Source organism: Dermochelys coriacea, chromosome 2, assembly GCF_009764565.3.
Source record: "Dermochelys coriacea isolate rDerCor1 chromosome 2, rDerCor1.pri.v4, whole genome shotgun sequence".
NCBI lineage: Eukaryota > Metazoa > Chordata > Testudines > Dermochelyidae > Dermochelys > Dermochelys coriacea.
The window spans coordinates 122321590-122346808 of NC_050069.1; the positions used below are offsets into that span (position 1 = coordinate 122321590).

Below are 25219 nucleotides of genomic sequence, written 5' to 3' on the forward strand. Positions count from 1 at the left end.
CCAGCACAGCCAGGGCTTCCTCATGCCCGCACAGTGGGGTTGCCAACTGTCTAATCGCACAAACCCAAAAACCCTGGCCCTGCCCCTTCCATGAGGCCACACCCCTGTACTGCCCCTTCTCGGAGGCCCCGACCCAGCTCACTCCATTCCCCCTCCCTCCATTGCTCGCTCTCCCCCACCCTCACTGACTTTCACCAGGCTGGGACAGGGGGTTGGGGTGCAGGAGGGGTGTGGGGTACAGGCTCTGGGAGAGAGTTTGGATGCAGGATGGGGTGTGGGCTCTGGGATGGAATTTGGGTGTATGGTGTGGGCTCTGGGAGGGAGTTTGTATGTGTGAGGGGGTATGGGGTGCAGGCTCTAGGAGGGAGTTTGGGTATGGGCTCTGGGCTGGGGCAGGAGGTTGGGATGCAGGAGGGGGTCAACGGGTTGGCGCTTACCTTGGGCAGCTCCTGAAAGCGACCAGCACACCCCTCTGGCAGCAGCTCCTAGGTGGGGGAGTCCAGGGGTCTCCGCGCATTGCTGCCCGCAGGCACTGCCCCCACAGCTCCCATTGGCCACAATTCTCAGCCAATGGGAGCTGCGGAGTCAGCGCTTGGGGTGGAGACAGTGCACAGAGAGCATCTCCCCAGGGGCCACAGGGACGTACCAGCCACTTCTGGGAACAGCATGGGGTGAGGACAGGCAGGAAGTCTGCCTTAGCCCTGCTGTGCTGCCGTGGTTAAGGCACTCACCTGAGAGATGGCAGATCCTTTTTCAAATGCCTTCTTCCCCTCAGGTGGAGGGGGACTTGAACTTGGATGGGTCTCCCACATCCTGGGTGACTACCCTAACCACTGGGATAAAACTTATAGCAGGTGTGGATGTCATCCTCTCCTCAGCTCTTTTGGGTGAACTCACCTGAGAACAATAATTCCTGAACTGATATTTACCTAAGCCAGTGAGAGAACTCCCACTGACTCCAGTGTGCATCAGATTGGATCCATAAAACAAAAAAGTGAAATCATCATCCCAGTTAGTCCATATCATTGTTCTACACAGTTGTTTTCTATAATGTAGTTAATTGGTGGGGGGAGGGGAGAATGTTTGTGCTGTGGGGCAATAATTGACACAATGAGCTGTTTGGATCAGATAATCAGTGGTTTTCAATTGGTATTAAACAAGATAGTGTTTAAAATAAATCAATATTAAACAGGCAGGTACTGAATTGGTGCAAAATGGTTTGGTGAATGGAAAACAGTGTGGATGTCTCTTAGGCAAATTGATATTAAGTGGGCTAGACTGTTTTTGGGAAATAGGAAATCTTAGCCATAGTACTCTTGTCTAAATCCTTTCCCACCGATACACATACATAACCTCACTGGCTTTCCTGGAAGGTGCATGCATGTTTCTGAAAGGAGCATTTTTCCTTATGTTATTATTTTTAAAAAGAGCAATTAGCAATATACTTTTTCCAAGCTCTAATCTCTGTGATGGACTTCTCCAGGGTGCCAAGTATAAGGCAATAAAAACAGATTAGGCAGATTCAAAAACAATACAGGTGCTCAACATCCAAAATCTTCACCTGAGTTGCCCTCATTTCAGAGATTCTACATAGCTACACTTTATTCAAAAACTCATGGTTTTCTGGAAGAATGTTCAGTCACTTATGTAATGTAATTACTAGAACATGTGTGTCACTACTACCCCCTATTGGTCAGAGCTGCTTGTGTGCATGAGAGAGTGTGAGAGAGACTGTCTCCCTTGAGCAAATGACTGGCCCATAGAGCATATACGATTTCTACAATTACTACCATAAGCTATCAGACATTCTCCATTAGCTCAGGTAGCATGGTTGTTTGGTTTTGGAGTAGAAGGTCATGATGAGTGCTGTTCCACAGGTTGCACATCTGCATGATATAGCTGATATCTGTGTTGTAAGCAGTAGATGAATTTTTTAAACTTACCACTATTTAGCTGCTGGGGAAGGAGACAGCAGCAGCCAGTGAATCCATGACAAGAATGAACTGCCTGTCATTTTATCCTGGAAACCGTGGCATCAGTAGGAATGACCCTGCCCCATCCCACTCTAAATGTAATCAGCCATCTACACAAGCAGTTTCTGTTTCTGCACTGAGTACAAAATAACTCCTGGATGAAGATGGGAGTAGCCAGTAGCTTGCAGGGTTATTGCATTTTCATTGATACATCAGACCTGGAAAGAAAGTAAATTACAACATTTTTAAAATCCTCAGCCATGACCCCCTACGATGGCAGGTCATGACCCCCAGTTTGGGAAAAGCTGCATTTTCTCCTCCTTTTCCTCTCCAGCACATACGCATGCCATGAAAATGTTGCCCTATTGACCACATATAAAAATGTCCCTTTAAGAATGCATAGAAAAATAGCATCTAGGTAAATTAAGTCAATAAAACAGAGCAGGGAGCGAGGGGGGGGTTAATAATCTCAGCTTCTCATATAGATAAATACTGAAAAGCCCCAAATGGTCTAATGAAAAACTTTAACTAGAAGGACTAGATTAGTTTTTACTAGAGTTTAGACTTGTTGAATGTAGGAGCCTACTGGACGGACTATACTGCCTCCTGTTTAATTGGTCCACTAGTGAAGAATTGTGCTTCTTTCTTCTCTGGAACTTAATTCTTTTTCATTCTCTTTTACTTTATCCTTGCACTTTTCGTCCCTCTCTTTGTCTTTAGACGTAACGCTTTTCCTTTCCTTTTCTTCATTTGTTTGACTTTCTTTCCCTAGCTTTCCACATTCCCTAGCGTAAGGTTCCCCCCATGAGGCTAATTCACAATTAAGGTTTTTTTAGCTGGATTGATCATCCTCTTCCACATTATCAGCTATGTCAATGATATTTCTACAGCTTTCATTACACTCTGGGGCTCAGACCAGGGGTGAGCCCTGAGCCTAAGGAAAGGAAGTTCATTCTTCCTGACTTCCACAAAAGCAGTCTGAAAGATCTCCAGGTGAACTTTTTAAAAACCAGAATGGGACCAGAATCTTTGCTGGGAAACTACAGTTTGGATCCAGCCCATAAGCTAACTTTTCTTTCCTCAAAGTTTCATGCTCTTCAGAGTGGTCAGATTTCTCACATTTGCTCCTGAACCCACCATTGAGCTTATGGTTATTCTCTTAAATGAGCTGCTCTGACCTGGGAGATTGTGAGAAAGGAGGAGGCCCTATAGCCTCAGCACTGCCACACTCAGAAACTGGCCATTCTGTAAGCACATCTAGTGCGGAGATCTATCTCTCTGGTTTGTTTCCCCATTCTCTTTCTGTATCACCTTCACCTTCTTTGCAGAGCTGCAAAATGTTACAACATTACTTGATAAAAATAAAAGGAGTACTTGTGGCACCTTAGAGACTAACAGATTTATTTGAGCATAAGCTTTCGTGAGCTTATGCTCAAATAAATGTGTTAGTCTCTCAGGTACTACAAGTACTCCTTTTCTTTTTGCGAATACAGACTAACATGGCTGCTACTCTGAAACTTTACTTGATGTTAATATCATCTAAAAGTCTAGCTGTGACCACCTCATCTGTCCTCATGGGCTAATCCTCACACTTAATAGCCTTATTCAAATCTTTTGGATCTATACAAAATTATGGTTTCTTATAACAGTGGCCATAGTCTTTACCCACTCACTCTGAATTCACTCAATAATGTTTAATTTTACTATCTAATAGAGTTCAGCTTTTAATTTGTCTCTCGTTGCTAATGGGACGGTGTTCTAATTTTTCATGGTTCACTTGAATCTGTACCACTGTTCTCTCTTCCTGCTTTGGGGATGCCTTTCGTTCCCTGCTTGCTCTCACTTTTATTTGGGAAGCACAACTTTTGCTAGCCCTGCAAATACCCAATTTTTCTGTGCAAGGTCAAGTCCACACAGTGTGCAGTCCAGTGTCATAGAATCATAGAATATCAGGGTTGGAAGGGACCTAGGAGGTCATCTAGTCCAACCCCCTGACCAATCCTCAATTTTTGCCCCAGATCCCTAAGAGGCCCCTTCAAGGATTGAACTCACAACCCTGGGTTTAGCAGGCGAATGTTCAAACCACTGAGCTATCTCTCCCTCCTGCCCCAGTGTCGGTGCACTACTGCACACCGTTCCAGCAGAGACTATGTGTGGGTGCAAGTAAAGACAAGCCCTAGATTTGATCCTTTGCAGTAAGTAGTATTAAATCTCAATATCCCTGCATGCTCACTCGCTCACTCACGATAGGTATGTCTGAAGAGACAGGGGTTGAAGTGTGAGTGCTGATGGGGCATTTAGCTTAGTGTTCCCCTTTGAGCCTCCCGCCACTAGGCAAGACTATGCCCAAGGCTCATTCATTTGCACTCTCTTTCATGCAGGGTCAGGTTCCTTTGCCCTCCCTGTCCCACTCAGCACTTTTGTTAGAGGACAGGACAGAAAGGCAAAGAAATATATGTGAGATAAGGCAAAAGATTCCTATGCTTCTTCTTTCCTTAGATTCGACCCTCCCTACCCAGCATCTGTCATCTGGTAGGTTTGATCTTCCCATAGAGGGTCCATCCCACATTGAATAACAAGGAGTTAGTCATGATAAGGTGAAAAACAAATGAAAGTGTATTGAGGGATTGGTGTACAATGGATGGACCAAAGAAAAGGAGGGGGTAAACAGTAAAATTATGCAATACATAATTTTCCCAAAATAAACCCTATAAACAGGTAAGTAAACCCCTTAACAGAAACCTCCTTCTATAGCTCAAGTGTCGATTGCCTGGGACCTCAATCCTCCGGCTGGTTGAAAGCCATTAGAGAGGAGCTCCAGGGAGTCCCTTCATGTTCCTCTGGGTCTGTAGAAGAGTAGATGGCACATTGGGGGACAGCAGCTGAAGGTGGATGATGGTAAGTGGAATATGGCTGTCTGTCCTTCTCTTCTCCTTGCAGGTGATGACAAAGTAGAAGCAGAGATGTGGAAGGAAAACCCTAGCCCCCCTCTACCGATAGGATGGGTAGGTGAGTGCAAGTCTGACCCTTACTGTCATGAACAGCCGCTGAGCAGTGCTCGGGGCAGATTTATATAATCTGGCGTGGGAAACTCCAGAGAAGGAGTACAAAACCCCTTCTGGGAAATCCTATCCAAAAGGCGGCAAAAACCAGTTCTATCCAGAAGTTGTTTACCACTTCTGAGGAGAAATAAAAGGTGGGGAAACTGTGATCAGCTGGATCACATGGGCACAAACTCCATTTTGAACATCAATATGGGATCCTGAAATTATACAAAACATACAAAATGGACATAACCCAACACTTTTTACCTTATGCCTGCAATGTTCCACATTAGTGCATTAAACTTGAAGAGAATATGCATCATCCATTATGCAGCTCCCCACAGCATACTTGCCAGATCTTTCTCATGAAAGGGTCTGATCCAAGACCCATGGAAGGCAGTGGGAGTATTTCCATAGGCTTTAAAGGGCTCTGTATCAGGCCCAAAACAAGGTACAACATTAGAGAAGAATCAAGCAACAAAGCAAAGGTGCAAAATAAGGGTATTTGTCTGGAAGCAGCCTGGAGGGAGACAGACTCACACAGAGAAGGCATGTAAGGCCCAGAGCTGCAATGTAAGGCCCAGAGCTGCAGCGCTTGCAGAGACAAAGTTTTTCTGGATGGATTTCACTGCCAAATGATCTGCACTCACTGCGACTCTCAGTCTCAGTAGTACATTTGAACGTGGAGGTGAAGACAGCATGTAGGCAGTGCTTTATTTTGTTTAATATATTTTATTATCCTAACTATTGTCCTTATTATTCCTTTTATTATCCTTATTATTTTAAAGCAGTGGAAAATATGCCCGTGAAAGATGTTTGGAAAAGCAAAGGAGAAATAAACTCAAAAAACCACTTTCAATTTTTCACTCCCTTTCTTCTTGTAAATGTACCTAACAACCTACCAAAGATGACAATTTGACAAAATATTTTCTAGCCTAACACCAATAAATGGATAATGGCAAGAGAGTCTCCACAATTTTCCAGTACCTAAGGCCTGTTATCTAATAATTTGTAAATAGATTTTAGCATGAAATAAATCCCCTTGTCAATGCAAATTGTCCGTGACTCTTTCAATTTCTCATATGTCTCTTAGCATACCATAGCTGTATTTAATAGTCTGTCCAAGTTAGACCACAGAGCTTTCTACACCATTAACACTGGTTACAATGAATACAAATGTATTGTCTCCTCCTACAGATCCTTGTATCATCTCTGTAGGATACGTTTGAATGAAGTGTCTAGCAGGGTCCTACCAGAGTCCTGTTTAGTTGAACATTTTCAGAAGTTATCTGGAAGCAGAAGTGAAAAAAGAGTATCAATTATATTCACAGTTGATATCAAGCTGGCATGGGGGGAGCAGAGGAGGTAAAGGGAAAAGAGGAAGCACAAAGTGAAAATGCAAATAAATTTAGAGAGTTTTGAGAATTAGACTGGAATTAACCAAATGGGATTCAATACAGGAAAATGTAACATTTATATTTATGGGAAAACCAAAGCACAGAATATAATGGGAAAGTGAGATGCTTAAAAAACAATAATGCCAAGAAAGGTAGGTATGGCAGTAGATAGCACAATAAATATGATTTTACACAATCTGATATGGTAGCCAAATAACCTTGGGTTTTCTATAGAAAGATCAAAATATCATGGACCAGCGAGTTAATCATTCCATCTTTATACAGAATGTTGTGACCACATTTGAAACAGTTCATACAGTTGTAGACATGGACATCCCAGTAGAAGAAAAGTATGGACAGCAAAGATGATTGAGAGCCTAAAAGAAATGATCAGGGATTAAAGGCTAAAAGGATGAACTGTATGTGTAGTTTAGCTAGAAGAATGAAGCTAACAGAATTAATATGTCATGAATCATTCTTACCACATGCAGTGCTTTACATGTTCAAAGTAATGTGTGAAAATTAAGATTTGGTGTAACCAACCATCTCCAAAGATCTGAAAGGCCCAAGTATTAAAGAAAGGACTATGATTAAGGGTATCTAAAAATAATAATTAGACAAAGTAATGAAATGGAAGAATGAAAATTGAGGCTGGACATTAAAAAACACTACATTAATAATTTGGATTAATAAAAAATGAAGTGTTCTTCCAAGACCCTGGTGGAATCATAGAGCCCACATTTACCTAATCAAAGAGAGGCTGAAGTGAAAGGCATGTATACATACTCTGTGACCTTTTCTTCGGTATATTAAATGACTCCTTTGGCATCAGGATTGCAGCTGATGTGTATGGGTCACTGATTAGCCTACCCCTTCAGAATGTTCACTGACAAATAACTATCAATACGCACAGTTGTTTTTACAATGTGATTTGGCAAATTACTCTCAAAAGCCACTTCATCCTTATCACACTCTAGTGGGGCATATTTAGTATGCAATTTTAGACTAATGTTTTGAGAACAAAAGAGTTCATCTCAATCTTCACACAGAAGGCTTCATACGTTATAAAAATGTATGGCAGGTAAAAATAGAGGGCCTGAGTTTCCTCTTGTGACACAGAAGCCCACTGGTGCCAGCTTGCAAAGGGTTCACTACTTCTCTGTGTCAGCAACTCCTAAGAGGCCTTGACAAACTCACTACACCCAACACATTGCCATCATAGTATTTATCCATATATAGTGTCTTGTAAGGTATCCTAGTCTCTAAGGTGCCACAAGTACTCCTTTTCTTTTTGCGAATACAGACTAACATGGCTGCTACTCTGAAACTTGTAAGGTATCGAATGTAAGCCAGTGATACGCTGGTCATCATAAGCATTGCAAGATGTGTGTAAGGAGTATGTGTACCTACTAAAAATATGTTTTAAACTATGTCACCAGGCAGAGTTGACAAACAGGTTTTTCTGCCAAACAAAGCATTTCTATTCACCTATACCTGTCTCTGATTTAAATTAAGCCTTGGAAGCAGAGGCACCGGCTTCCTCTGGGCCACGGGGGTTCTCAATCCTCCACTCTGCCCCCTCCTGACCCCTTCTCACAAGTTCCCACCGCTGCCCCGCCTCTTCCCTCCCAGTTCCACCCCTCCCACAAGTACATCATGTCCTCACTCGTCCCCCTCCTTCCCAGTGCCTCCTGCATGCCGCAGAACACCATGAAGGGTGGGAGGCGCTGGGAGGGAAGGAGAGGAGTTGATTGGCAGGGCCGCTGGCAGATAGGAGATGTTGAGGGGGTTGGAGGAAGCTGGTTGCCAGTGAGTGCTGAGCATCCTCTAATTTTTTTCCGTGGGTGCTCCAGACCTGGAGCACTCAAGAGTCAGTGCCTATGCTTGGAAGCCAAACACAATGGGACCTACATTTGCATTGCACATGAAAACAGTGATGTCAACATGGGAAGACTAAACCACAGAGGGATTTCCTGTCTGGGGTGCAAAAACCATGAACTTTGGGGTATAAGAGGAAAGCAAGAGGACCCCATTTTATCCTGCACCTAAGGAGTAACTAGTCAGTGCAATTAAATTTATTAAAACAGGATCTCAACCAGAGTTTGATTGAAAGCACTGTAAAGAGCACCTAAGTAAAATAGACTTCTTTAGAGAAGGGCTTTTGCCTGTTAAAGTTAAGTTTAGACTATAAGAAGCACGTTCTACCTTTTGTTGTATCACCTGTTGTTCTTTTTACCCTTGCTCATTAGCTCTTAAATCTTAACCTTTGTTAATAAACATATTTGTTTTCAATATAATGAGATTACAGTGCTGTGTTGTTATATTAGAGTATTATTATATATATATATTATATATTCAACTGATATTCAGTTGAATCAAATAAGCATGTGTGTGTATTGTCTCTTTAAGGACAGCTTACCCAATAATTTCTGTGAATGCCCAGTGCTGTAGGGGAACTTGAGGACTAGGGTGCACCTAGTGTTAACCTGCAAGGCAAACTCAGGGCTGGCATAAGCTTGAGTGGCTGAAGGGCTGGTAGCATCAGGCAGAGGTGGTGCTAGCCCACTGGGAGCCTTAAGCAGGAATATTTACACACACACAGTGAATAGGGGGCCTCCTTGACCTGATCAGGGCCCTAAACAACTGCTTAGTCTGCTTATGCCTACCACCCACCCAGCTATCACAAGAAAGACTTCCTCTCACTGAAGGTGGGTGTGTAATATGGTGACTCACAGTCTTGGGCACCCAGAGAAAGCATCACGCCCCTCATCCATAGTAAATTAGGAGTAATTCCAACTACATCAACAGAGTTACAGCAGCCTAAAACCAGTGTAAATAAGAGGCAAATCAGGCCCAGAATTGTGTCTGCCTTAAATAGTTCTTCTACAGCTACCTGCAGCTGACTGGCTTATGGACTCAAGTACTGAGCATGTAATAAAATGTTCATGCCTTGTTTCAATTGCCAACGTGAAAATATAAAGCTTGTCATATCAAATTTCTTCTCTGCATGTAAATCTTCAGAGCAAATGCACATTGGTCTGTGTTGATGCCAGATAGTAGACCTGGATGTAACATTAGTACTTGGTTTTTAATAGACAAAGATTGAGTTAAAAGGAGGTAACATTTAAATGCTATAGTAATCACTGCAGTGGCAGCCTACTGCATTTAAATTGTGTTTCCTGGTGTTGGAAAAGAACTAGATATCTGAATGAGAGTCATAGCCGAAAAAGGTCTATATTTGAAAGCCATGCTGTGGCTGGTTAACAACATGTCACAATCAATGAAGTTACAGATCAGGTTGAAAGGATTTGATTTAGGGTTTTTTTGTTGTTGTTGGCAAGTGGATTGTAAGTAAGCACATTGCAAAGGGCTGCATCCTGCATTGTCGACTCAGGCCGAAGTGCTTAAGGAACAAGTCCCAATTGGAACTGGTGCTCCTAAGTCACTTGGGCACAATTGAAAGTCCCATGGGCTTCAAGGGGAGGTGGAGCAAAAGGATCAGGTCCTACATTTTTCACCACAGAAGAGGTGCACACACTCTCTCTTTAGCTGAAGGCCAGATTCCTATAGAACTCACACTTTTAAAAACTTTATTCATCTCTCTTTAAAACCACCTGTTCCAAGTGTAACTTTAGCACCCTTGTGGCCAAGATGGAGTCTGCTCTGCAGGCCACTCTGGCAAAGAGAAGGCGCGTGCAGGAATGCAGCAGGGAAAGTCCCTTCCACCCCAGGAGCACCTGTTCCAAACCCCCCAGTGTGAACACACACACACGAAAAGTACAATTAATATAGAAAAGGGAAATATTTATTTTCAGAGGAATGAGAGGAGAAAAAACAAACAGGGAAAATATAGGGGGAATGGCAAAACAGGGTTGTATTCAATACAAGACCTCATCGGCCCAATGGCACCACAGTCTGAAAGGGCAGACACTGAGCAATGTGTCTGCACACAGAGTACAGGAGTCCTAGAGGCAAAGTTCCAGTCCAGTGCCGAGTCTTGGGTGCTCCTGGTTGTCTTCGGCACGAATAAACTTTCCCCAACAAACTCTCCAGTGCCCTCTTCTGCCGCTCTCTGCAAAACACAGAGTGACTACCTCCCCACTTAACTAGGTACAGCCTCTCTCCTTGTTTCCAATGCAAAATCACCAGCCCCAGTACTCACAGCCCCATGCAGCTCTGGGCAGCAGAGATACGGGATTCAGCTCCCATTTGTCCTTCTCAGGCGATTGCTCTCTGGCACGGTGTTCCTCCTGGCTCCTGTCCTGGGGTGTCCCCAGTTGGCTACTCTGTCCCTCCCAGACTTCAGGAAGGTTCTTGGCTCCTTCACTCTGTGAGGGCCCGCTTGCTGCAGCCCTTCTGTCTTGAGCTCCAGCCACACACCCTGTTGCTCTTCCCTCTGTCTCTGCCCTCTCCCCCCCCCCCCCCCAACAGCTAAGGTTGCCAGGCATCTTGTTTTGGCCAGCACACGCAGTTGAAAAGGGACCGTGGCACCTCCAGTCAGCACTGCTGACCAGGCCATTAAAAGTCCAGTCGGTATTTTAATGAATGGTACAGCGGGGCTAAGGCAGGCTCCCAGAAGCGGCTGTTATGTCTCTGTGGCCCCTAGGTGTGGGGAGATCAGGGAAGCGCCGCACACTGTCCCCATCCCCAGCACCGACTCTGCAGCTCCCATTGGCTGGGAGCCACAGCCAATGGGAGGTGTGGGGGTGGCACCTGCTGGTGCCTAGCACACACACCACACAGAGCCACCTGTCCATGCCTCCCCCTAGGGGCCAAATATGCTGTCTGCTTCCGGGAGCAGCGCGGAGCCAGGGCAGGCAGGGAGCCTGCCTTAGCCTCACTGCGCCACCAACCAGGAGCCACCTGAGGTAAGCGCTGCTCGGTTGGAGCCTGAACCCCCTTCTGCCCCAGGTCAGAACCCACTTCTGCACCTATACTCCCTCCTAGAGCCCATACCCCACTCCCCCTTCTGCACCCCAACCCCACCCCTGAGCCCCCTCCCTCACCCAAATTTCCTCCCAGATCCCGCACCCTACACCATGGATGCCAACTTCTCCTGGCATCAGTGGGCGCTCGCAACCCCCACGCCCCCAGTACTGCCCTGACTCCACCCTGCCGCACCTCCATTCCAACCCTTTCCCCAAAGTCCCCGCCCCGACTCTGCCCACATTGGACTCCTTCCCCAAATTCCCCCCCAGCCCCGACTCATCCCCACCTCCTCCCCTGAGTGTGCCACGTTCCCACTCCTCCCCCCCCCCCCACAGCTGTTTCACAGCAGCAAGCACTGAGAGGAGAAGCAGGGAAGGCATGTTCAGGGGAAGAGGCCGAGGTGAGTTGGGGCAGGGTGTGGCAATTTTTCCCTGTGGGTGCTCCAGCCCCAGAGCACCCACGGAGTTCGTGCCTATGCCCTACACCCCTTCCTGGACTCCCCAACTCCAGCCTTGAGCCCCCTCCTGCACCTCAAGACCCTCATCCCTAGCCCCACCCCAGAGCCCACACCCCCAGCAAGAGCCTGCACTCAACCCCCCCGTCCCATCCCAGAGCCCCCTTAACCCCTCCTTTCTGGCCCCACCCCAGAGCCCGCACTCCCAGCTGGAGCCGTCACCCCCTCCTGCACTCCAACCCCCTGCCCCATCCCAGTGAAACTAGTGAGGGTGGGGGAGAAGGAGCAACTGAGGGAGGGGGCTGGAGTGGCCGCAGAGAAGAGGCAGGGCAGAGGTGGGGTAAGGGAGCTTGGTTTTGCGCAGTTAGAAAATTGGCAACCCTACCAAAAGCACTTCCTCCTTCTTGAACAATCAGCACTTCCCGCCCCCCTCAGAAAAAAGATTTAAAGGGGCCATGCTCTCTAAACCCCAGAGGGTTTACACAAAGCTCTAGGGACTGATGGAGAAATTGAAGGTGTATATTTTCATCACAACACTGACTTCAGTGGAGCTGTGACACCACACCAGCTGAGGACCTGCCCTGTGACTCTCAAAGCACTAAAAATCCAAAATAGGTTCATCAGCCTATGCTAAAAAATGCAGCCCATGATATATAAATTAACCCACCCAATAGCAAACTCCGTCATCTTGCCACATCAACCCAACACCTCCAGCAAATGCACAAGAAAATACATGAGCCTTGCAGTGTGCCCTGAGGACAAACAGTTTTGGACTCCCTCTCTCTAGCTATTTATAGGATGTTACTAGAATCTGAGAAATTCACAAACACGAATGGACTTTATCCTCACATCATCCCTGTGAGATAAGGAAGTAGTATCCCCATTTTACACATGGGGAACTGAGGCACAGACAGATCATATGACTTGCCTAAGAACATGCAGGAAGTCTGTTGCAGAGCAAGGTAGAGAACCCAGATCTGCTGATTCCCATCCTTCCTCTGGACTCTTTAGGACTTGGATGCATTTGGGGGTGGAGATTGTATTCAGATTACAGCATGAATCAAGAAAGATATCCTGTACCCCGACTGCTTTTTCACAACAGATGAGATGTGGTTTCTCAGGTAGTCAAATCCCAAACAATTCAGAGCATCAAAGTCAAAAATAAAACCTCATAGCCTGCCCAGAGAGGCAGGTCTATTGGGTGAGAACCTCAGCTGTGTAGATCAGCATAGCTCCATTGTCCTCATTGAAGCTGTGCTGACTTACACTGGGTCAGGTCCTCCATTAGCATGTTTAAAAGAATGATTTACAATGGTTATAAAGTTGGGGGGGGGGAAATCATTCCATTAGGCTTTAAAGCATGAAGTTCAAATTACTTTCCTTTTTGTCCCAACGCAGATTTGATACATATTTCAAACTGGCAGTCAGATTAACCGTGGGTTAGAACATGACAAAAGATGGAGCAAACAGTGAATATGTTCAGCCATAAATTCCAGTCTCAAGGGTTTACTTCGTTTTGGAAAAACGTTGGGCTAGATCTTAAGCTCTGTTTAAGCCACCTTATACCTGCTATGCATCTGGCCCAGCAACATAGATGTGGATGTTAGCTACACTCACGCTGCCAGCCTACTTGCTACATATTGCATCACCCTCTTTCTTCTCTGCCCCCAAGGAGGACAGAGAAGAGAATAAAACTATAGTCCAGAGGGAGCCTCAGAAGGCCACAAAATAATTTGTCCTGGCATTGAATTGTAATGCTAACATCACAGCATTGCATGAATACGTGATGAAACACAGATATCACAATGCCATGGCAGCCTGTTATAGTGGTGATTATTTTGCAACTCTGTACCTTTTGTCTGAGATGTCCAACTCTGCCTGGAAGAGTATCAGGGATATTTAGAACCAGATCCTCAGCTGGTATACATTGGCTCCACTCACTTCCATGGAGCTATGCAGATTTACAGAAGTTGGAGCTTTGGCCCTATATGCGCAATGCTCAAAGTCCAAAGCAGAACATTTTCCTTTTATCGGACACAAAAGAATAGTCTTGGACATTTTGAAAGCTGCCCTGTGTGTGTTTGTTAGGAATTAAATGATTCACAAGATTTTCTGTGGGAATGGCACACACACACTTTACATAGTGAGCCTCATCAAAAACCCAGACACAAAATAAGCTCTTTGGGATACACGAGGCTGAAGAAGAGACTTTTCTAAATAACTTCCTTTTACTGGAAACTCGGCACAACTACTCCCACACCGTAACGCGCTGCGCGCTCCTTGGACCCGACATTGTCTCAACTTGTGGTATTTTAATGAATGCTCTGGCCAAGCCAAAGACGCTTTAGACCCCTCACCTTTGTCAAGAGGAGTATCCTAGGTGAACTGAAGTACAGAGTGTGTCCTCTGCTGAAAACCAACTTGCAGGTATGTTAAATGAGTTCCCATTAAAAAAAGTCACTGCTCTTGTGCATTTCCTGGAGTATCACAAGCACAGATTGTTTTCTGGAGGGTACCCAGGAGGGTGACAGAAAAGCCACACACAAAATCCTTTTCACTGTATGTATAGAAAAATAAGGAGGGACAAATATATGGCTCTCTTTTTTTGTATGGACTTTAAAAGCAGATTCTTGGGGTTGGGCTGCATAGAAAGGAAGATTTGAGGAAAAAAATAATCCTGATTCATCTTCATTATTCAGTCACTCAGCCATCCTTGGAAAATTATTATGCCATTCGGAGCTGAATTCAGCAGAAAAATGTACATATAATAACTAAATAAAATCAAACTACTCTCCTTTCTGCAGCCCTAAAAAGAGACAGCCAGACAAAAGCATGAAAAAATTGACTGTCTGGCCAAGAATGAAATTGCTGGCAAGTCTGGTTTCAACCCTGCTATTAGCTTTCCTGCAGCTGCTTCCACTACCTAAGCAGCATTGGGATAGTGCATTCTCTGAAATCCTTTTTCTAACTGGGTTTCATATTTATTCAGATATTAGCCTGACTCATTAATATTTCATCCCAAACAATTTACAAGTTAATGGTCTGTCAACTTGAAAACAAAGAGGAAAAGACTAGAAATGTTACTGCTTTTAGGAATGAAACCTGGCCTCCTTTGTGGGCAGAGGGCTTGCCAGACAAAAAGGGACAGGATTTAGGCAGGCTGCCTTGGGGTGAGGGGGTGCTGCCAGATGGTGCTCCTGCAGGCTCCCTGCCATGCTGGAAGGGTCTGGATATGCAGCAGAGTGGAGGAAGAGGTTGGAAGTGAAATTGGTGAATATGCATCTATGTGGATTCCACCTATCTTTGGACCCATGCAGAAGCTACAGAAGAGGAATTGTTATGGCAATCGTAGAACACACTGTAGCCACTTTGGGGGGAGAAGGGGATACGAAGTCTAAGAGGGCTCCTCCCTGCCCCAGGGAGATCATCAGTGACTGTCAGTGGCTTGAGCTGTGAGATGCCATGCTCCAGGATCTGGGCAGTAAGGCTGTATTTAGATGTTATTCAATGATAACTGGTTACATTTTGTTAGCCATCAGTCTTGCTTACCATGCTGGGATGTTGTGAGGCTTCGTCCATTAATATTTGTAAAGCACTTTGAGACACTGAAACAGAAGGTTCAGTCTAGGGATAGAGATTAATGTATTATTTCATTAAAAATGAATGATCAATAATTTCACAAAAGGAACAGGCTTAAAAGATCTGAAAAATCTCAGATCATCACCAACAAGTGTGTGTGTGTGCGCGCGCACGTGCTCTCATGTATTATTTAGCTTTCCCAACACAGTATGTTAGTGGATATCCTAAACAGACAGCTTGATCTGGCTGAGTCACACAGGTGAGGAGGAACAATGATCTGTGTGTTCCTCAGCTACAAATTATTCACTTTTCCCTGTTAATAAAAAGATGTTTTATATAATTGCATTCAGGCAGCTAATCCTGAGGGTGTGGCTACTGTGAGATCATCACACCCCTGGGGAATCAGATCCACTTGGATGTGTGTCAGAGCTTCATAATACCTGAGGCAACCCACAGCATCTTAAAATAACTTACACACCTCATGTCATGCCTGGCTGTTTAATCAGCCCAGAAGTGTCAGTCATTTCCATTCACTGAAGAATTACCTCAGTTGCTCTCATTCTGATCCTGTAGCAAAAATTTCACTTTTGAACTCAGAACTTCCCTTAACAGAAACCAGGGTTGTGTGCATAACTGCCTCCCCCACACCCCACAATTTCCATCCCCTTTCAACCTCCCTTTCAGAAGATGTGCTGTTCCATGCAGCCTATCCCTCATCTGTAGCATCTGGTTGTTTAAAGGAGGCAGCATAACCTGGATATTCGAGTGGGAGACTTGGAGAAAGCAAAGCCAGGACCAGTCTCCCTTGAAATTAATGGGCTTTTTGCCATTGACTAAATGGAAACAGGATTTAGCCCAAGTTCTATACCTAGCTCTGCCTCAGGCTTAAAGACATTTAGGCTTAATATTTTCAAGTGTCTGCTTAACTGCAGGTGCCCGAGTTTTGGGTGCCCAACTAGAGATACTTTGGACCCGTTACTATTTATTATCGGTATAACTGTAACACTGAGGGGCCCTAGTTACGGGGCAGAACAAAGACACAGTCTGGGCTCCCAGGAGCTTACAATCTAAATTTGTTTTGTGCCATTTTGAGTTGACAGTTTCTTAGCATCTCTGAAAACCAGGCCCCACATGTCTCAGACTGAGTACCAAAAATCTGAGGTGCTCAGAATTAGAGGCTATTTATCAAAATTGTGGGCCTCTCCTTCTCTGTCCCACTTTTCCCACCAGCAAATTAAGAATGAAAATACCCACATTTGTAAACTGCTTTGAGAACCTTGGATTTGAGGCATTTTATAATTGCATAGTCATCTCACATTCAAATATACCAATTTCTTCCAGCTTTTGTTGGATTTTTAACATTTTATTTTCAGGAGCACAACATTTTGTTCTTTTACAGCTTTATTTTGCAAGCCACACAGTCACATTTGTATTCCCTTTTGGGCTCTCAAGTTGTATAGAATAATACTAAACTAAGTCAACTGACAAATGGACTACAAGGCCAAAATAGTTTACCACTGCCTATTAGAGCAGAACGCACCATTCCACAAAACGTCTTTGTGCTTTTGTTGTGTGTGTGGCTTTCAGGTAGCTCTGAATTCCCCAGCTCTAGCAAGCTGTCTTACTTCCCTCTTACCACTAGGTGGAACTAGTGCTCCATCTCAGTCTTTTCAAGGGCCAGATCAATTAGTGCCAGTGGCCTGGACTTGAACATTGTAAATTCTTTTCATTTGCGGCTGAAAAATGATGAACCAGAAGCTCCAGTCCTGTTTTACAAAGCAACGATTCAGTTCTAGTGAATACAGTGTCACAGGAAATGTCTATCAATATCAATTTATAATTAAATCATAACAAGCTTGTGACAATGAGGCACAAAACCTGGAACACGCCTTTCAAAGGAGACACAGATGATTTTGCCAAGCATGCCATAACATCAGCCCTTTATGAATAATTAGACTTTTATAATTAACTTTTGTTGCTTCAGCTACTCCCCACCCCCTAAACAGGTTTTCTTAGCTTATCTTTACAATAACAAATGCTTTTCTGTTCTGTTTACTCTCCTGACTCTGAGGTTCCATATTCTGGCATTAGCCCATTTAGCATGAGGTAATTCTAGACCTTCTTCTGTTGTTCCCCAAATGAAGTCTCTCCTATAGAGCTCTTCACAGAAGAGTTTGCCACAAGGCAAGCTCAAGTGACAAAGTCCTTCTATTGTTTGCAAGTCCAGCACCTTTTGTCCCGCAGGTTCACACAGGATTGGCCCCGTAGAACCAGATGAACTACTCACATACAGTCACTGCCCTTCCCTACCTTTTCCTCTTTCATCCCTACTCTGGGTCTGCGTGAGCTACTCAGAGTTCATTCAGTCTAATTCCAGGGACCTCCATGCACCTCAGCCTGCCAGGCCAACATGTGGAGCTCAATGTGGGGTAGTCCTGAAGAGAGAGACAAGAGAAAGGATGACATAGGAGGGTTAAGCCAAGCTGAACCTAGCTCATCTCGTCTAGACTCTCACCCTCATGATTAGCATGTCTGATACAAGACTATTCAAATAAGAACTATCTAAATAATGTGGCAGACAGACAAATAGATTTAAAATAATCTATGTGAAATAACAGCCGGGGCCCAATCCTCCTTTGCAGCAGGGCTGCTTTGCACTACTCCACCAGTACCAGTAACCCAAAAGCCAGGATAGCTGACCAAGTAAGGATCCCCTCTATTAGCTTACAACCAACATAGCAAAAAGAAAAGGAGTACTTGTGGCACCTTAGAGACTAACAAATTTATTTGAGCATAAGCTTTTGTGAGCTACAGCTCAATTCATCAGATGCAAATAAATTTGTTAGTCTCTAAGGTGCCACAAGTACTCCTTTTCTTTTTGCGAATACAGACTAACACGGCTGCTACTCTGAAACCAACATAGCAACTCTTTACACCTGCTCCTCACTCCCTGCAGCCAGGTTAAGGGGGCATTGCTGGAACATCCCTGTGCCCAGTGATTCCCAACTGCCACAATGGCCGCTTGGCACTATCAGCAGCCACAGTAATTAGAGCAGCTTTTAGCCAATATATGCTGGGGATCTAGTCTGGCGTACTGCCAGCCCAGCAGCAGGGAGGAGCAAATGTGGCTTAAATCCCCTGTATTATAGGTCTGAGTAGTCTTTTGTCTCCCTCGACTCCACCTCCACGAACAGTTATAGAAAGCAGAGGTGAAAATGACCCATTGGCTAATCTAGACACTTCCTCTGTCAGAGCAAATTATTAGCATGTTTTCCTGCATTTTGTCCAACCTAGTTTTAAATGTCGTAGGTGGTTTGGTTTCCACCACTTCCCTTGGGAGACTATTACACTGCCAAAACAGATCTCACTGGGGGAAGATATCCCTAATTTTCAGACTCAGGGTTCATCTCCACTAGAAAGTTTTGCCACTAACTATAGTGGTATAGTTAAAGCAAAAGACACACACACACACACACACACACTTTCAGTGTGGATGCAGTTATACCCATATAAAATGCTTACATTGGCATAGCTTATTCTGGTTTGGGAAGTGGAGTACGCTACACTGACATAAATTGCCTTCATACAGATAATAACTGCATCTTCATTAGGGCTTGTACCAATATAACAATTTCAGTAAAAGCATTGCACCCCAACCAACAGTTTACTGAAGTACAGAACAGACTTAAATGTCTCTAGAGTGAGGTAACTTCACCTCTCTGAAATTTCCCTTCTGCTTTATGCACTATGGGCCACTCTATTCAATGGGCCTGATTTTACAGTCTTTACGAAGGGAGATGTCCCATTAAAATTAACCTGTGTGGAAGTGGAGTAAGGACTGCATTGTCAGGGCTTTTTAGCCTCATCACTCCCTGCAAATCTATTCTTCTTGCTCAGGTCATGCTGAACTATTCCAATCAGGCTTTTGTAGCTGCTCTGTGCCTGTTTGAGCTAATCTCTTCCACCATTCTGAACGTATCCAGTCTTCCTTCCAGACTGTTGCCACGGTTTCTGTACTGGTGTAACTATGTCAGTTAGGGGAGAGGTTTTTAACTCACATAGTTATACTGATCCAACCCCACATGTTAACACAGTCATACCAATACAAAGGTGCCTTATACCAATATAGCTTATTCCCCTGCCATATGTGAATACCAGTACAGTTAAAGTGGTACAACTTTTGTATGTAGACGAGGCCTCTCTCTCACCTTCACTACCACTCAGCAATACACATACAATTTAATACAACACCCATAAGCTTGCAGACCCCTTTATTCTTCTCAAGTAAGCTTGAATGAGGGACACATTTATTCAAGATTCTTCAACTCCTCCTTCTACCCAACCAGACAGCAAATGTGAAAAATCGGAACAGAGGGTGGAGGGTAATAGGAGCCTATAAGAAAGAGACCCCAAAATCAGGACTGTCCCTATAAAATTAAGGCATCTGTTCACCCTATACCCAACTGATTCTCAGGATAAGACAGACAGCCATGCGTTTCACCTCTCTTTTTAAATCTTTGTTTGGATCAAATGGTCTGACTCAGCACTAATAATTGCATGACCAAGTTTTGTTCCCCAATCCATTTTGGTTTGGTTTTGCTTTCAGATTAGGGTGTGTATTCCATTTCAGTTGGAAACAGAAACATTGATTCCGCAAACACTCGTTGTAGGCGATCAGGATTTTGGAAGCGTGAAGGGGCATAATGTGATGACAGGCAGAAATCAACCAAAGGAGACACTTCGGGTATGTCTGCACTGCAACTAGAAGCAAGCCTCCCAGCTCAGGGAGACAGACTTCTGCTAGCTCGGCTCCAACTAGCACGCTAAAGATGGCTGGGTGGAAATTCTGGCTCAGGCTCGAGCCTGAGCTCTCAAGCCTAAAGGCTCGTTCCCAGCTGCAGCATAGGAACCCTATTCTTCCTTCACAAAATCTGGTTGCTGTGTTTGACTGAACAATCAAAGAGGTGGAGGTGAATTAGAAAAAAAAAAAGATATCAAATGACTTTATTAAGAGCAAAAGGTTAATTGATTGAGCTTAATTGGAACTGCATGAGCAAGAGGGAGGGTTCCAGTTTTTTCTGGTCCCGCAGACACTCCATCCCCACAACCTCAGCAGTAAGATGTTCTGTTACCAGGCTTAAATTCCCCAAACAAAACTCCTATTGGCTTCTTCACCTGCAGGGTGACCCAGAGGGCAGGGCACACTGCCCTTTTGGAAGCAGCTGGCTTTTAGAAATTAACCCTTCACAGGATTGCTAACCCCAAGCATTCAAAAAGCACCAGGAGATAGCCAGCCCCCCCCCCCCCCCCCACCCCAAAGAGTAAGATCGGCTTCAAATAAATCACAAGATTTTTAAAATAATAAACTTCAGATTCTTATTTGCCTCCCAGTTACTGAGCCATTAGAGCACACTCGGGTTCACATTTTCAGGCAGCTTTTCTCTGCAACTGTGAGGGCTAGAAATATTTTTGGTTTTTGACTGAAAGCTGAGATTCTTACCTATTCAATTTCAGGAGCTGAGGTTTTAAGAAAAGAAAAAAAAGTATAGTAAGATTCACAATAAAAGTCAGTGATCTGGCAAGAGTTAATCTCCTATGCCTCACTGATCACATGATCAGACACCATCATCATACTCCCTTATTTTATGAAGCCACATTATCTCAAGCCCTACAAATAGGATAAGCAACAAAATGGCAGTGCAGACAGACTGGCCCTGCTTACCTCCCACTAGGGCCAACACAACCCTTGTCTCCAAAAAATTTTACCCTAAAATAAAAGCAAAAGCTAAAACTAATTTGTTTAGAAAAAATAGTAACTATGTGCACTGATCTATACTACATTCATTTTCCTCACAAACAGCAGCAACTACAAATATTCACAGAGAACAGAGTGTTTATCTGGGAAACAGAGTTGCAGGGATAGGGTCGGTGGTTTTCTTTTAATGAAATTGCGATATGTATAAGCCTCCTGAAGTTACCTAAGCAGTCTGGGTCAAATGTTCAATACATAACCTTCATTTGTCATGTGTTACTTTGCACATGGAAACACTAATAATGCAGCTTTTTACACCATCACTTCTGCATTCAGGTGATAGACTTCACATGCACACAATAACCCTGTTTATAAGCATAAAGAGCAAACAGGTTTATACATGTGCAGTTGGATGCATAAGTGATAAAGAGGAGAAAAAGAAAAAAAAAGTGAGCTACTTTTCATGTGTTTAAATGTCTATTGTTTAAACAAATGGAGACAAAGATGAGGCTCTTTGAAAATTTGACTCTCCAGTAAAATCATACTTTAGAATCCTTCTTTTTTCCGCCCAAATTTACCATGACAGATGCTCCCTTTTGCAGCTTGGATGGCCAAAGAAGCAGAAAGAATAGCTATGAACAAGACTTCACCAAAGCAGAGAAGAAGTGGCAATGCTGTGTGCTCCTGTTTCCCCATGAGTCTTGTGTCATGGGCATGACGTTAAAACGCTGCAGAAAACCTCGCAGTCATGCTCAGCTAGAAAGGGGTCGGAACTGAAGAACAGCTACCAACCCATATTGCCTATGTAACCCAGTTGGAAAATCCACTCAGAATAGCATCAACTTTGGTTTTATGCCTTTCAACAGCCTCCTAGGCGTCAAGAACCAGACAGCATGGCAAACAGACCAGTAGCAGAAAAAGTAATGGGCCAAATATGCCAGCAGTGCTGAAATACCAGCTTGCAAGTTATACAGAGGAGCAGGCACTCCGTAGAGATCCCCCTAGATCTGCAGGATGTGGGGACTGGTGCAGTCAGAGGCCCATACTCCCTGTGCCCTTCATGCATGTGTGCATCGGAGCACTCTTAAATGACTCTCTGCCTACACAGGGTGCCACATTACTCTGATGCATCATAATGGGTAGTTAATGGTAGTTATTAAGTGCTATGAAGATTAAAAACATATATACAAGTGCTAAGGATTGCCGTTATTATGAATATGTAATACTATTGCAAAGGGGTAAGGATGAGTTCCTTTATTAGAGAGAGAGAGAGAGAGAGAGAGGAAAAGCAGGTCATTTGCAAGAGAAATGGGTGCTTGGTCCTTTCTGCGAGTGAATAAATGTGCCAAAACTGTGCTAAATCAACTGGTGAACTGGAATTGAGCTTTTACCATGCTAGGTCCTTCCAGCTTTCGAGTTTATTACTGCAGGATGTTGGTTGCCCTCCGCTCCGTCTGCCTTCAACAGGAGCTAAGAAGGCTCAGCATCTTGCAAGGCTGATCCCTTAAATCATGTACAGAGGGGAAAAATAAATGAACACAAACAACAAAAGAGCAATATTATAGCATCAAATCCTGAAGTCCCTGCCCAGATTTCACTCAGCCCCCACTGAAGGTCTTCAGTAAGAGGTTCTTCTTGAATAAGGACAAAGTAAAAACAAAGGGCCATATCTTTGGCACTGTTAAGGCTGCTTTGTGCGGTTATAGCAGTACAAGCCAGCCTTAAATCAGGCTTAACCAGCTAATGCATTGCAGTACTCTCAGGCTGTCATAGGAGACCTGATCCTAGTTCACCAGCCTAAAGAACACAGGGCACGAGTGGCCCTGCATTCCCTCGATTCCAGCATAGTCAATTGAAAGACAGTGGCAGGAGGATATACCTGTCCAACTCTGGAGGCTGCTGCTCAGATTATGCCAATGCCCAGCTGGCTTAAAGTCTGCTTTACTCCCCACCTCAGCTGTGTTGAACTTTGGCCTTGATTGAGGACATAGCCCTGAGCAATCACTTCAGAATTTGATCCACAGCAAAGTGTTTAATTCACTTCAGGGTATCCCTGGGCACGGATAACAGAACTAGTTCTTAATCATGCAAAACTCCCTGAAATATACTGGGATATTTCACAAAGAAAAACTGGTTAAAAACTGAGGCCTCCCCTGCATTCGCTTGCTCCACAGCAGGTGGGAGCCTCAAACTCCCAGGGGCTCTGTGGTCCCCATTCCACATATATGGAGTGGATAGGGCAGGAGGTAGGCTGGGCATAGTGTGTTACCTCTATGCTCATGGAACAGAGTCAGTTTCAGCCTGCTTCACAGTGTTGAAGAGCCCTTTCCTCACCTTAACGGTGCTTCCTGGAATAGCCGCCAGTTGAGGTAGCCCTGGCGGCAGGGCGTTTGCAGGGACTGATGAGCAGATGATCCTTGCGTTGGAGGATCCCCAGGATGGAGACATGTTGTCTGTTAAGGGTTTATTTAAAGCCTGCCTCTGTCTCACACCCTTCCAGTGAAATGTACATTAGGAGGGCTGCTCCCCAACAGAAACAAATCAAATATATAATTACAATGAAATGGGATTAAAATCAAACCAAGTAGCTTAAATCAAACAGCAAAAAATTATCTGCCGAGATGCATAGACAGTTTTTATGACTGTTGTGACAAAGTTCCTCCTCTGCCTTGGTGGATCCTGCACTTATTGGCGGATTTGCTCGCCTCAGAGATTCACAGCAGCCCTCAGTTTGATCACTCCTGCTAGTGGCTCAAACCTGCCATTCACTCACCTAACCTCATCACTGGCCAGCATAGGGAAAGGGAGGAGAACAATCCCTGCAGTGTCTGCTGATCCACCATGTGGGGCAAGGAACAGCTCAGAGACCTTCCCCTCTGGTGGAACCCATAGTCCAGGTCAACTCCTCCTGTGTCTGACCAGGAGTTGGGAGGTTTGGATGGGAACCCAGGCCCGACCTCTACTCCAGATTCCAGTCCAGGGCCCTGTGGATTGCAGCTGTCTAGAGTGCCTCCTGGAACAGCTGTGCAACAGCTACAACTCCCTGGGCTATTTCCCCATGGCCTCCTCCCAACACCTTCTTTATCCTCACCACAGGATCTTCCTCCTAGTGTCTGATAATGCTTGTACTCCTCAGTCGTCCAGTAGTACACCTTCTCACTCCCAGCAACTAGTGCCTCTTTCTCCCAGCTCCTTGCACGCATCACAAACTGAAGGGAGGTCCTTTTTAAACTCAGGTGCCCTGATTAGCCAGCCTGCCCTAATTGATTCTAGCAGCTTCTTAATTGGCTCTAGGTGTCTGAATTAGCCTGCCTTTGTTCGGGCAAATTCCTTCTTGTTCTGGAACTGCCCCTGTTACCTTACCCAGGGAAAATGTACCTGCTTAATCTGGGACTAATATATCTGCCTTCTAACACTTACCATGGTATCAGGGGAGATACCATGATCACAAAGGTGGTTTTCCCAGGGTGAGGCTCATCCATTGCACTCCGGGTGTGCTGACTCGACTGCATAATTTGTGGTAGTGGGGGACTGCGTTCGCGCTCTCCCCTGGAAAACAAAAACAAAAAAAACCCCACTTACCATGGTATCAGGGAAGATACCATGATCACAAAGGTGGTTTTCCCAGGGTGAGGCTCATCCATTGCACTCCGGGTGTGCTGACCCCTGCAATTTCCCCAAATGTGGGAAACTCGACTGCATAATTTGTCATAGTGGGGGACTGCGTTTGCGTTCTCTCCTGGAAAAAAAGAAAAACACTCTTCTGACATGTGTCATTAAGGACAGTGAGTGCATTCTGTGATCTTGCACACATTTCCAAAGCCTCAGTGAGACTAGTCATGTGCATAATATTAAGCATGTGTGTAAGTGTTTGCCAGATCATGGTATAATTGCAATTTTCAGTAAAATGTAACCAACAGATTAGATACATATACACAGCAAATGCAAAAATGACTACAATACTGTCCTTTTCTCTCAGTCCATAAGGGCACTGGAAAATTAGACTAACTTGGAGCTAGTCTGACAAAGCTGTTTTTTTTTATTGTTGAATAAATGTTAGCGATTTGGTTTTGCAATATTTATATCAACTC

General features: G+C 44.5%; 1 long non-coding RNA gene, 1 other non-coding gene and 1 pseudogene across 2 annotated transcripts; 2 read left to right on the forward strand and 1 right to left on the reverse strand.

The window, feature by feature from the left end:
* Positions 1 to 15417: 15417 nt before the first annotated feature.
* Positions 15418 to 24312, reverse strand: LOC122458785. Its single transcript, XR_006279053.1, has 3 exons — positions 24220 to 24312; positions 22520 to 22631; positions 15418 to 17811 (listed from the first exon to the last, which is right to left on the reverse strand). It is a non-coding gene; the product is annotated as an uncharacterized LOC122458785 (long non-coding RNA).
* A 228-nt stretch (positions 24313 to 24540) lies between these two features.
* LOC119852368 lies at positions 24541 to 24680 on the forward strand (annotated as a pseudogene).
* A 22-nt stretch (positions 24681 to 24702) lies between these two features.
* On the forward strand, positions 24703 to 24870 carry LOC119852367. The gene has a single exon (XR_005291635.1). It is a non-coding gene; the product is annotated as a U1 spliceosomal RNA (small nuclear RNA).
* Positions 24871 to 25219: the final 349 nt, after the last annotated feature.